Below are 12,895 nucleotides of genomic sequence, written 5' to 3' on the forward strand. Positions count from 1 at the left end.
CCTGATTGGGTCCCAAGAGGTGAAAATCAGTTAGCAAACAGAACAACATTTAGGTAATGTTGACATAAAGGTGGACTGCATCTGTGTTTACTTAACTTCTGGGGCTGAAGCTTGATGACAAACAGCATGTAGAATATGCTGCAAACTTTTATCTTCTCATAATTTATTTATTCATCACTTTTGTCATGTTTCACTCTTGTGAGGATTAGAATTAAGTTTGTGAATTTTTTCCCTTAATAATATTAATGCCTTCCATCACCTTAACGTTTATAACCACAGTGACTGATGATACCTCTTCAAAGGATGATTGGGTCAGAAGGAAGATCATAGAATGGTTTGGGTTGGAAGGGACCTTAAAGCCCATCTAGTTCCAACTCCCCTGCCACGGGCAGGGACACCCTCCACTAGACCATATTGCCGAAAGACCAAGGTTTGTTACTGTTGACTTCAATATTTTTGTTACAAGAAATAAATTTTTATAAGAAATGGAATGATGGAAAGTTGTACTCCCAAAGCAGAGAGGAGACTCTGGAACAGTAGGATCGTGAAAGTAACGTTATGTGGTGGGAGTCTGTTTCTCCCTCCTGCCACATGTATCACGCTGTATCAGTGCATTTTTCCTCTGCCTTTTATTCCACATTATGTGAGAACAGGAAACAAAGATCACTTACATCTTGAACGTGTTTATATCTGCTTTATTGGACCTGGAATTAATTCATTCTTTGCCTGGGGTGACGACTTTGAATTTGGTGGATTGATGATGAGAAAGCTGTGCATCCCAAAAAGAAGTTAAAAGTTCTTTTCAGCAGCCTTGGCATGACTTATGGTGCCTGCAGCTCTTTTTATGAGCGTGGGTCAGTGTGGAAGCTGGTTTGGTACTTCATCTCCAAGATCCAAAAGAGAATATGGACAAAAACATCGACTTGCCCTTTTGCTTATCTTTTCAATTCAACTTAACATCTTGCTTGACTTTTTATATATCCTTGCTGGATAAGATGCTCTTTGGAAAGCAGAAGTGTTTTTCCAGTTATGTGGTTAGAAATAAGGAAATTATTTGCAGATTTATTAGAAATATTTTCAGTTGGACTAATGTGATCAGTGTGTTAATCTTACAAGGTCCTAAAGTTAAGAAGCTCTGTCATTCATTACTGTATATGTCATGGCAAATCAGAAAAGGCAGCATTTTTGTCAAGTAATTGCTTTTTTGGGGAGTAGATCCCTTCCCTTAAAGCTTTTGATTTTGTAGAATTAGAAAATCTTCACTTAGAGCAGCTCTTTTTCTCATTCTTTTTACTGAAGACAAAGCAGTTTTGGGGAGGAATGCCCTAATAAATTCTTTACTCAGTGTGGGACTGTTATCTATTGTTTTCCTTTTCTCTGTAAAAAGAACAAAGGGAGCTGAGTTAATTTAAGTGGCTTAATTATGCACATTAGGTCACAATCCCAATCCTTAAGTATCACTTTTAGCTCTTCCCCTGTGCTTTATTTGTGTGTAAAAATTTGATTATAATGTTGCATCTGTACTGTTCATCTGTTAGAACAATGTCTTCAGTGCTTTAGCACTTAGTTGTGAAATTGCCTTTATTTCTTTATCTGTTTTTAAACTGAAGTCTTTTTACTTCAGCATTTGAAAAAATTCTGCTTTCTGGATTTTATCATGTTTCAGCTGCAAAACTCAAGGTTTTAAAAAAAAAAAAAGTTGTTCTTGTTGCACTGTCCTTAAATACAGCCTGTATTAGAATACAAATACAACCTGTGATATAGGTTGTCCAGAAAGGAAGTCTGAATGGATTTCATACTTTTTTTTTCTCACTCCTTTCTGTGTTTTACCTTTAATCTTGCTGTATTTTTCCCTAAGGAGTGCTGGGGTGTTTTTTCTGTCTTAAGCGCTAAGAGTGCTGAGCAGCGGCAAAGCTCCAGCATTCATTTATGCCGCCTACGTTTTAATACCATTTCCCTATCATTAGGCAATATTTATCCTTTAATTCTTGGTTTGGTTTGCTTAAGCTCCAGTTTTCCCCTTGTCCAAGGAAGAATATCAGTTGTAAATATTTAATAATTTTTCAATTGCTCCTCCAGTTCATGCCATGTCTTGTATTTTGTTGTTCCCCACCCTCCTGGTGAATGACTTGGCATGGAGAAGCAATGGGAGTTTGGCTAAATCTGTTTTCCTGGCTGGCAAATACCCTCTGCTTATTTTGTCATCAGCCAGTGACAGACACCCACATACCATGTTAAAAATCAGGTCAGGTATAAAGGCAGGGCTTGAGCTCCTTTTTCCGTAAAGTAAACTTTGCCCAATATTCATGTCAAGCTCATCTCAGTGATCTTTTTCATTATCCCATTTGATGTTTCATCAAAGCTGTTTCCTCCTTTGTGGAGCACTGTATGTTATTGCTTGAAGTGAAGGCTATGGATTCATTTTTAGAATTTATCCTTTTTAATCTGAGCAGAGTGAAGTACAAATAATCCTTTGCTTTGTTGACTAATACTCTTGCAGCTAAGCAGCAGAGAAAGGAGGAGGTGAACTTTTCACACTACCATCTGTAACCAGCTGGTTCTGCCATTCAATTTTTAGTTTGCTTGAGGCATATAACTGTATTGCGTATTACAGCATGCAAGAGATCTAATTTTTTCCATGCAGTGAATTATCACTAGTTCATTGGAAAGGTCACCTTTCCTTGTATCGCTTGCTACAGGAGATACAAAATTTCCTAGAGATGATTTTTGATTGATGCAATCCTTCCATTAGAGTTAAATCTGTGAAAGTAGTGGACAGATGTACAGCTACAGGCAAACTATATGTAAATCTGGGATGATCTTTTCTTGTAGTAGCAGAATTTCTTTGTACCAAGACTTCTGAATCTGTGAAGAAATGTGTGGGCTGTAATGTGCAGGGGGGGAGTACTGTCTGTGCCCACCTCAGGAGGGTGGTAGACCACAATAGCAGGAAATGTTTGTGAGGGAAAGAGAACATGGCAGAAAAGTAGATGAGGTTTGGGAATCAAATGGTTTCCAACTCCTGCACACTTGTGGCATGACCCTGAATTATGCCAGGCTCCTTTTAACTTGCTATTAAATAGCTACAATGCTTTCTATACTAGGTGCACTCCTGTTCCTCTGGATAGTCTCCTGGTTTAGGACACAAGCTGATAGTGGCATGAATAAATCAGAAAGCAGACATGTTGCTGCAATTTTGCTTATGAAAGCACTGTGGCTCTGCCTGGACTGGTTTGACAGTGTGGGTTCCTACAGTGGTCCAAAGAAATTGGAAGCTGTGCAGGCTGATGGCTTTTCTTGGCGCTTTGCCTAAGAAAGGGGGGTGAAATGTCACTGTTGTCAATGACATCTCATGATGTAATAGCAACCCAGTCATGTTAATGACAGGTAAGACTGAGTAGATTGGCTGACTAGTGACTTCTTCAACAACTTCAATCACTTGGGCTGAAAATTGCTATATTGGGCTTTTGTTTGCCGGGTTGCAGTACTATGGATGTTCAGTTGGCTATATTTAAAAGTCTTGGTCATGAAAGGCTTCAGGGAAATACTGGTGATTACATGTTTCTTTTTAAAACTCTTTTCCAAAGAGACTCTGCATGTGCAACACCTCATTTCTTGTTTGCCGCAGCCTCACTTGTGTCATTTTCTACCTTCTGCACTTTTTCCTCTACTATCCCATCCACAGTGGCATCACAAGCCTGATAGAATTCTCATCTCTGTACTGATACAAGAAGAAAAAGAAACACAGCAGTGTTTCCTTAGTACACCTAAGGAAACTAGAATCTGTGAATGGGGTTACTCCAGATGTGTCCAGGTTGAAAGGGGATGGTGAAAAGAAATAGCAATGTCTATCTCATGGTTGGTCAGGTTTATAAATGGTGTCAATATTTGGTGACAACTGTCTATGAGCATTGCTGCAAGAAGCCTGGCAGCAGCAATGTTAACACCCAGCTCGCTCCACCAGGTTTCTGCTGCAGCTCTGGAGGTGGTACTTCTGTTTCAAACCATTATTAAATCCTTATGATAGTGTATGCTATTGCTCATACAAATCTCCAATCCTTTTTTAAGGCCTCCTGATCTCTTGGTTTCAAGGCTATGATATGACAATTCAGCAGTCTGTCGTTGCATTATGTTTGTTTCCTTTTAGTGTTATAGATTTGCTGCCTCTCTGTTCCACTGGACATAGCAATGATGGGGAATAATGATGTTGAATAGGAATGCTTGACTTAAATATACACCCTGCAGTTTAATACTATGTATTTTGTATTGCTTGGTTTCCCTTCTTTTGAAAATATTCTAGTTATTTCTATGAATGGACACTTTTCCAGGACCCCTCATTTTTGTACCTGTGTGCCTTGAAATGGGTAAGCAAATGGCTCAAAGTGCTTGTGTAAAGAAACCCTCTCAGCATGTGCCCAGTTTAACTTGTGCCGAGACTTGTACAAGTAGGTGCAGGGCTGGCTCAAAACAATCAACACCCCCCCCCCCCCCCCCCCCCCCCCAAAACCAGAGCAAACCCAAACAAAACCCAACATAGGGAACAATTTGTTTTGGGAATGAAGAAGCAAGGAAAACTAATGACTTACGCAGCAGTTAGTCATCTCTGCTGAAGAATGCATCACAGAGAAGTAAAATTGGCAGCAGGAGGGCTCCTGCAGTCATGGAGCAGTCTTAACAAATCACTATGGATCTGAATTGGCTGTTTATTATCTTTAATCCTAGTGGTCTACCAGGAAGGAAGGAAGGAAAATAATTACTAATGACAGATTTTAGTTTAATTTATTGGTGGTGGAACAAATTGCGTGTTCCAGGTGTTCATCAGTTTAGCAAAACAACATTTAACTATCAAATGTTCCAATTACAATGTGGTTAATTAAACATGATTAAACTGTTGGCTTTACAAACATGCAACTAATATATAATTACACTTGTAGTGGGTTTATGGTATGCCTCATGCAAGACATGTGATTTTTTTTTTTAATTGCTTTTTGCAGGAGACTACCTTAACGTTGCACATAACGGGGTGGCTTTGCTGGGGAGGGGAGAGGGACCTGTCTGCTGAGGAGAAGAGAGGCGGGTGTGAGGCGTGTGGCCTATGATGGTTATCACGGGCAGGACGTGGGGAGAAAGCTCATCCCCTCCACATGTAGCGTTTATCAGTGCACGTACTAATGCCGTGCTTGATGCCAGTGCTCTAAAGTAAAGCGAAGGTGCCGAACTGAAGACCTGCGGTGCACAAGTCACGGCCGGCCTTCAGACTCCCTTCGTCGTGCTGGCCGAGCCTCAGAGGAACCGACTCGGCACCGCCCCTCGGGTCACGGTGCTTGGCCCCGTCGGGGCAGGGGGAGGGTACGTGACCCGCAAGATGGCCGCCTGCCCGCAAGATGGCGCTCCGGGGCGAGGTAGGGGCCGCCTCACGGGGGAAGGTGAGGGTGTCTTAGCTAAACCTTCGTCACCCGTCGTGGCTCCCACCGCTTTCTGCTGATTAAGTGGTGTGTCCCAGGGTAGTCTGCATACTTCTGTCTTCTTCATAACTTAAACACGGGATGGATTAAGTCTTTGATGCTTGGGTTTTGGTTTTGCTGTCAGTTATGGTCCTTTTGATTAGCACCTGGTAGCTTTGTCATGCGTGAAGTCTCTGTGATAGACCTTTAGGTTTAATTGCTGTCCTGATGGACACACGCATCATTTAATTATGGGTAATACTTTTGTTGAGGAAAGCTGTGTGCTGCAATATGCTTGTAATAAGGGCTCTTCTAGTTTCTGACGTGTTTTAGGACTCAATATAATTTGAGCCTTTAAGGCACCAAGGAGAAGAAGTGTTAGTGTGGGAGGGGGTTTTGATGGTGTGAAGTGTGAAGCAGCCACCTCTCCTGGTGCCCGGGGGCATTGGGCAGGGCTGGCGGGAGGCCGCCATGTCCCTGTGACATCGAACAGTGCCTTGCCCTGAGCACCAGCGCTCTCCTTTGCCTTGGGACTGGTGTAACAATGGGTGGCTTCAGTTTTGCAGGACTTCCCATAACATTACCTATTTAATGAATAAAATGGTCTTATTTTCTGTGCTCTAGAGTAGAAAGTGTTCAAGCAAATGCTGACCGTAGGTGAACATTACGGAGATAGCTACGTCAGGGCTGCTTTCTAATATGGCGTGACTAGGTGGTTTGCATATTGGAGAAAGGAGATCTTTCCTGCTTAAACATCTGTATTTGCAGTGATAATGCACACACCATGATCATCAGTTCTGTCCTAATGAATTTGCTTATCGCTGTCTGAGATTTTCAGAGTCCAGTTTTTCTAGTAAACTTTTTTGAGTTTTCTTGCGTATCTGAATGTTCATGGGAATATAGCGCTTGCTTACCAGAGGATGTGTTTTGTATGTGCTGCTGGTACCCATGGAGTATGGTACTGGAGTATGTTCAGTCCTTCTTCCCTTCGCATACAATTTCACAGCCATGCAATTGGAAATCTATAATTAGTGTTGGGTAACAATTGGAAATCCGCAGTAATGTCAGGCAACTCGGGTAAGAAATCCTACCCTTTCCTTCCTAGTCATCAGTGAGCGTTAACCTAATCAATTAGTAATGCAACCAAATGAACGTCAAGAAGTACTTCTAAATAACTTTAAATGGTGCTTTTTTATTCCAAGTCTATTTTATACTGACACAGGTGTCTTCTTTTGTTCTCTCTTTTTGTGTGTGCAAGTCTATACCAGAAAGGGACAACAGTTCCTCCTCTAACTGAAATTTGTCTTTGTGCAGACATATAGTGCCAGTAGGATATACTGGAAAGACTGCAGTGGATTTATAACTGTCCTGGGTTTTCCTAAACCAGGAGAGCACTGTGTGAAGTGAGCTCGCCTTAATTTTCTTGTCCTGCACTGAAGTTGAATTTTGCATTGAATTTTCCTGTCCTGCTCAAGACAATCACTTGGGCTGTCAAACACAGTGTTGAGGAGCAGCATGGCTGCGCTGGATGAGCATCCAGCCTGGCGAGGCCTCATTTGGAGAGAAAACACCTTTCCTCCCATGTTGTGGACAGTCCAGAGCTGGCCCTTGGGTGGATCAGGCTTTGTTCTTGCCCCCTGGCCTTGCTGGGCTTATGCCCACTTCCCTGCTGGTTGCTAGAGAAATAGTTTCTGTTTAAATAACTTATTCCAGGGACAGTTGGTTGCTCAAAGAAGCTAATGGTGCATGTGGCAATGGCTGGGAGGTCAAAGTGTCAGGATGGGTACTGTGCCAGCCCTGAATTGGTGCTGTTATGGGAGAAAGCAGGAAGAAAATTGTTAGTGCTCCCCTGGCAACTTTATGTTATTGTTAGCAAAAAAAACCCCTAAAGAAACAAACAAAAATTACAGCCCTGGGGACAGCCACATACTCAGATTTCCCTGCAGCCTGTTCCCGAATGTCTGTCCATTTTCAGGCTGGTGACCCTGAGATGAGCTTGGGTTAGTGCCAGCAGGCTCTGTCAGCCTGGGCGCAGGGTGACTGTGGGTGAGTGGGTATCTGCGATGGTGCCCACGGGAGCGTGCTGTGCACGAAGCACAGGGACCGCTCTGGCACTGGCTCGTGTGCTCCTGGACCAATACGCTGCCCTTCAGGGCTCACGTTTGTTGCTGTACTAGCTGTGGAGGTCTGGAAACGGCATTAAGAAGTTTAATCTCTTTTTCTTTGTCTTTTCATGAGTAGCAAATTACAATGAAATAAGAGGATGAAAATAAAATTTTATACTGTGCCTTTTAGGCAGTTTTATACTTTCCTCTGACAAGAAGGCTAAAAGAGCAAAATAATATTGACTAAGTGTCTGGTCTTTACTTAAGTGCTCTTGAAAGTTAATCAATCTACTTGTGCCCTAAACAATGTTAGCTTTTCAGTTCAGAGGGGCTGGGGAAAAATTCACCTGTTTTTTCTGGCTTGCAGAGGATGGCAGGGCTGGAAGCAAGCAATGATCTTGTTTGCCTATGCCTTGATGGGATTAAGATGGGATGCTGTACTGTCACTCAGATGATGTTTTCTGTATATTTAATTGACCATTGCAGCTTGCAAACAGCCCATTAACTAATGTATTTATGCTTCGGGAGGCTAATGCTGAGTGGTGATAGTCTTTTCTTGCATTTATTACATAAAAACTTTAAGGTAATTTGAATGAGTTTGGGGAAAGAACAGCAAAAAGGCAGAAAGGTGGATTTTCTTTGTGCTTATTAATACGGATCTATAATTTGAAGGCTTTGCTGAAGAGCATTAAAATGCATAGACTTTTAATGGAACTGCAAGGGAAAACAAAGTTAATCCCTATGACTTAATCTATCACTGAAACTTTGTTCTTGAAAAATGAAAAGGGATGTAAAAGTCCTCCTGACCTTCAGACCACCCCTGGTCCTGTAGCCCACCTCTGGCCACATCAAAGCAGGAGTAGGCAGGGAGAAGAAGGGTGGCCTCTGGCTTTGGGACAGCTGTGGGGAAATTTGGCTGGCTTTGAGAAAAGAGACTGGTGATTTCTGCTTCTCTGGTAGTAATATGGTTGAGGGCCCTCATCCTGAATGTGAGCCGTCACCCTTTATATTACCACACTGAGGTATAAGGATGGTTGTTTTCATTCAGGTAGTTTATTACCTGTAGATGTTAGCAATATTAAGGTTTTCTATTTATGTCAATACACATATATTGGTGTGTGTATGGTAGCAGGTTTAGATGGTTTTCATTTGGAGGGTTTTTCTGTGCTAAACACCCTACATACAAACATAGTCCCCCAGACAGCCACATTTTTCTGCATGAATTTTTAAAATCCATCCAGGGAGACTGTTTATCTAGTCTGGAATAAATCGCCCACTCCGGGTAGAGGGGACCTTCCCGTCTGGCCTCTGCGATTCCCCTGAGCTGGTCCCATCCCATCGGGGCAGCAGCCCGGCTGTGCCAGCAGCAAAGCCTCACCTCTGCTCTGGAGGGGACACGGCTGCCAGCTTCACAGGTGGGCTGCAGGTTTTTTGGGTTATAATTAATAAATCTCCCTGGAGGTTTTGGTCTCTGCTTTCCACTATACCATAATTGCATTATGTGCAATGAAACCGTGAAACAACCGTGTGATGGGATGGGGAGGGAAGGAAGGTTTCAGTGCGGCTTTGGAGGACTCCTGTTGATGCAGGCTTGATCTTTGAGCTTTGTTTTACTGCTTTCAAAATTAAATCCCTACTCTTGCCTCACTCAGGTTTCCTTCCTGTTCCTGGCTTCGTCTGTGACGGTAACTTGCAGATGCCTTTGTGTGTGACAGCTGGATTAGTGTTTTCAATCTTGCTTACTTAGTGTGAGTAAGAATCCCCTTTTGTTACCCCCCCCTCCCAGGGAAGCTGCCTCCTCATTTCGGTGAGCTTTGGTGGTGAGGTGGAGATGCTGGTGCTTGCTGATGTCTTCTGGGTGAGATCTTTGCCTTCAGGTTTCTGGGACCAGCTTAGCAATGGAGCAAATACAAGGTTACGCTTGCTCAAAGCCTGCTAAAATGGTGGGGAAAAAATAGTACGATAAAATGCATGAACATCTTGAAGAAACTGCAGTGAAGCCACTTAAAGACTGAGGAAAGGGCTAAGTAAAAGATGAAAGAAAATTACTTGAGAACACAAAGTAAATTGCTGTAAAATGGGTGTTTATGCACGAGCAGGTTTGTGAAGCCTTGCTCTCTGCTTTGAGTACATGGTTAATGAACAAAACCTTGAGATAGCTTTTGTTCAGTTGTGATTATTGCCAGATTTCTCTGTGCAGAGAGAGGAGAGATGAAGAAAAAACAATAAAGGCAGCTGTAGCAGGCGACAAAGGTGAGCAGGAGTGGGTGCGTGGCAGTTTGGCCTTACCCTGTTCTGCGCTAAGCCAGAGGGTGGTTTTGCCCTTGATGTCTCAAAGGGGATCGTGCTGCCTCTGCACGCAAGCAACACTGCTTCATAATTACTCCTGAAGTAACAAGCCGTGTGATCGTGTGCCCAAGAGAGCATCTGAAGGCTGTAGGCGCGTGCTTTACACCTTCTCTTTGCCTTTGAGAATGTGTGAGGTGCCCGTGCCCAGGCGCAGCAGCGGAGCTGAGGCGTGAAGAGAGGTCGGGGCTGCCCTGGCTGGGCATGGCCGGTCCCGTCGGCCCCGTGGCTGGGCCCTGCTGAGCCCCTCAGCCCCGCGAGTGGCACTGGGGAGATGGAGGTGAGAAAGGGGGGAAACGCTGCCGGGAGTGGGTAGAGGCAGAGGAGTTGGGAGCAAAGGAGGGTGAGGTGGGGAAAAAAGAGCAAGGGAGAGTAATTTATCTTTGTTTCTCACCATCCAAACCTAGTTTAATTGGTAAGAAATTAAATTATTTTCCCCAAGTTGAATCTGTTTGACCTGTGGTGGTAGTAGGTAAGGGATCTCCCTGTCTGTATCTATCTTTGTCTCTATCTTGACCCACGAGCTTTTCCACTGTGTTTTCTCCCCTGCCTTGCTGAGTAGGGGAAGTGAGAGCGCCTGGGTGGGCAGCTGGCAGCTGGCCATGGTCAATCTGTCACAGAGAAATACTTAATTGACCTGCAAAACATAACTGTCGTCGGGTTTAGAAGAGGTTCTGGTACTGACTGCTGCTGGGACCTCTTATGCTCTCCAGCATGTGTGTGGTCATGGGAAGCTGCCTGCTGAGGCACTGTTCTCTAGGTGTGTCGGGAATCAAAATGCAAATTATACCATACAGGAGCCCATATACACACTTACATATTAAATTGTCCCGCCTGAAGCAATGACTTGATGACTTACTTGTATACTACTTTTTAAGAAGTGGTGAGGTACTGGAACAGGTTGCCCAGAGAGGTTGTGGATGCCCCGTCCCTGGAAGTGTTCAAGGCCAGGTTGGATGGGGCTTCGGGCAACGTGGTCTAGTGGAGGGTGTCCCTGCCCGCAGCAAGGGGGTTGGAACTAGATGATCTTTAAGGTCCCTTCCAACCCAAACCATTCTATGATTCTAAGTATCTTTTGGTTCTTTTAAATTTTATTTATTCATTTGCAACAGGTGGTTTTGGGCCAGCATTGTGTTGGCTCTAGCAAGGGAGAGCGGCAAGGAACACTTCCCAGGGGTGCAGCAGAAGAGATGATGGCCCTGCCAAAATTCATGCCAGACTGGTAAGGCCGGAGAAAGAAATCGAGATGCGCACAGATGCTGCTTGCTATCAGGGTTTGCATATTTGAATATGCACAATTCACTTAAACAAAAGGAACAGCAAACACTGCAAGGCCAGAGCTTTAACCTGGCAGGTCTCTAGGCTGCATCCCCGCTGAGTTTGGTGGCACTTTCATAAGTTTTGGGGGTGTGTGAGAGCGAGAGCAGGATGCAGCCTGCTATCATACAACAAGAACAGAGCAATTAAATATTAATTGTGGAAAGTTCGATCCTTACTGTTGCCTGGTTTGGGACGGCACCCCAGTTTTGTACCCAGGGGTGTGCAGTAGCTTCTGCTTGGAAATGGAAGTGCTTAATCAGAGAGTGCATTTTGTGGGAACTGCAGGTGGCAGTAGGGGCTAAGTTTTACTAAAAAAATGGATTACGTTTCCTTTCTCCACAGTAGCTTGGCATATGGCAAAAATTTGAATCTCTGCAAGAAGCCTTCTCTTAAAGCCAACACTCCATATTTTTAAGGATTTGTCAGTTCCTTTTAGGTGGAATGTTTTCAATAACTGTAGTGACACTTCCTGCTCCCTTTGGGATGCCCTGCACTACTTTCCCCCAGGGTGGGTTTCTGGTAGTTGGTTTGCAGCATTGGCACTGTTCTATAAATGCTTATTGAATTCTACTTTTTATTTACTGTGTTCCAACAGGGTAAGTAACTGAAGAGGTATATTATTTACCTTTACCACAATCAAAATTATGTCCATTTGAATTTAAGAAATGGGCAAATTGCTCTACATTAACTGTAGAACTTTGAAGTCCTGTGTGTTATGCAGAAAAATCTTTAACAGATCTGAATGAACTTAAATACAGGAGATTTTAATCTATCTCGGTTTGGTTTCTAGTCACTGAGAAAATCTTAATTCAAGGTTTAGCAAAGAAATAATGAACAGACTGTAGTCCCTCATGCTCTGTGTATTTTTGGCTTAGGAGTTATCTGTCATCTAGTGCTTCCTCATTTTGGATACACACATTTATTTGGTTCAGTGAGAATAAAGAATGTACTTATGTTTATTGCATGCCATGGGGAACTTGAGAGGGACAACGTGCTGAAATAAAGGTGGACTTCTGTGGTTCAGACAACTTATTGTATAAACAAATGCACGCCCATGTGCTGTGTAAGTGCTGGGATCAGCCGGCAGTGCGTGGGGGGTTTTCTTTGCCTTTTTTAAGTTACACTGCACTAGATTACGATTAGGCTAGTAAAACTTTCCAAAACACCTAAGGCTGCTATTTCTGAGCTCTGAGGTGAGGCCGAGTACAGAAAAATCAGTTTCTAAAAATACTGATTGTTTTTAATGATAAAGTTGTACCATAGTAAGTGAAAATCCCAGAGGGACTCATTCTGATACTGGCAGGGTCAGTTCAAAATCTGCAGTAAACGTTCTCAGTAGCATGTTTTCCAATTAAAAAGCAATAGCGAAGTACTTAAATGTATTGCTGGGAATTAAATACTTCTCTAGAGCTAATTGCTTTTGTTGGTAGTTTTCAGATGTGCACTAGAAAGACGACAGATAGTTTGGACTGTGAAGGACTCATCCGTGTTTTAAAAGCCTTCCCTGGCACGAAGCACTCCGATGATGTTTTCCCCCTTGTGCTTCTTCCTTGGCGCTAAGTGCAGATTACAAGCCATATATCTGCGCGCTTGCTCCTGGTCGGAGCAGGAGTGTCAGTGAATCTCTGTACAGGAGCCAGCGCTGTTAGAGAGCACGTCCCAGCCTCCCGATGGGAAATA

This window comes from Balearica regulorum, chromosome 7 (assembly GCF_011004875.1).
Source record: "Balearica regulorum gibbericeps isolate bBalReg1 chromosome 7, bBalReg1.pri, whole genome shotgun sequence".
Lineage (NCBI taxonomy): Eukaryota > Metazoa > Chordata > Aves > Gruiformes > Gruidae > Balearica > Balearica regulorum.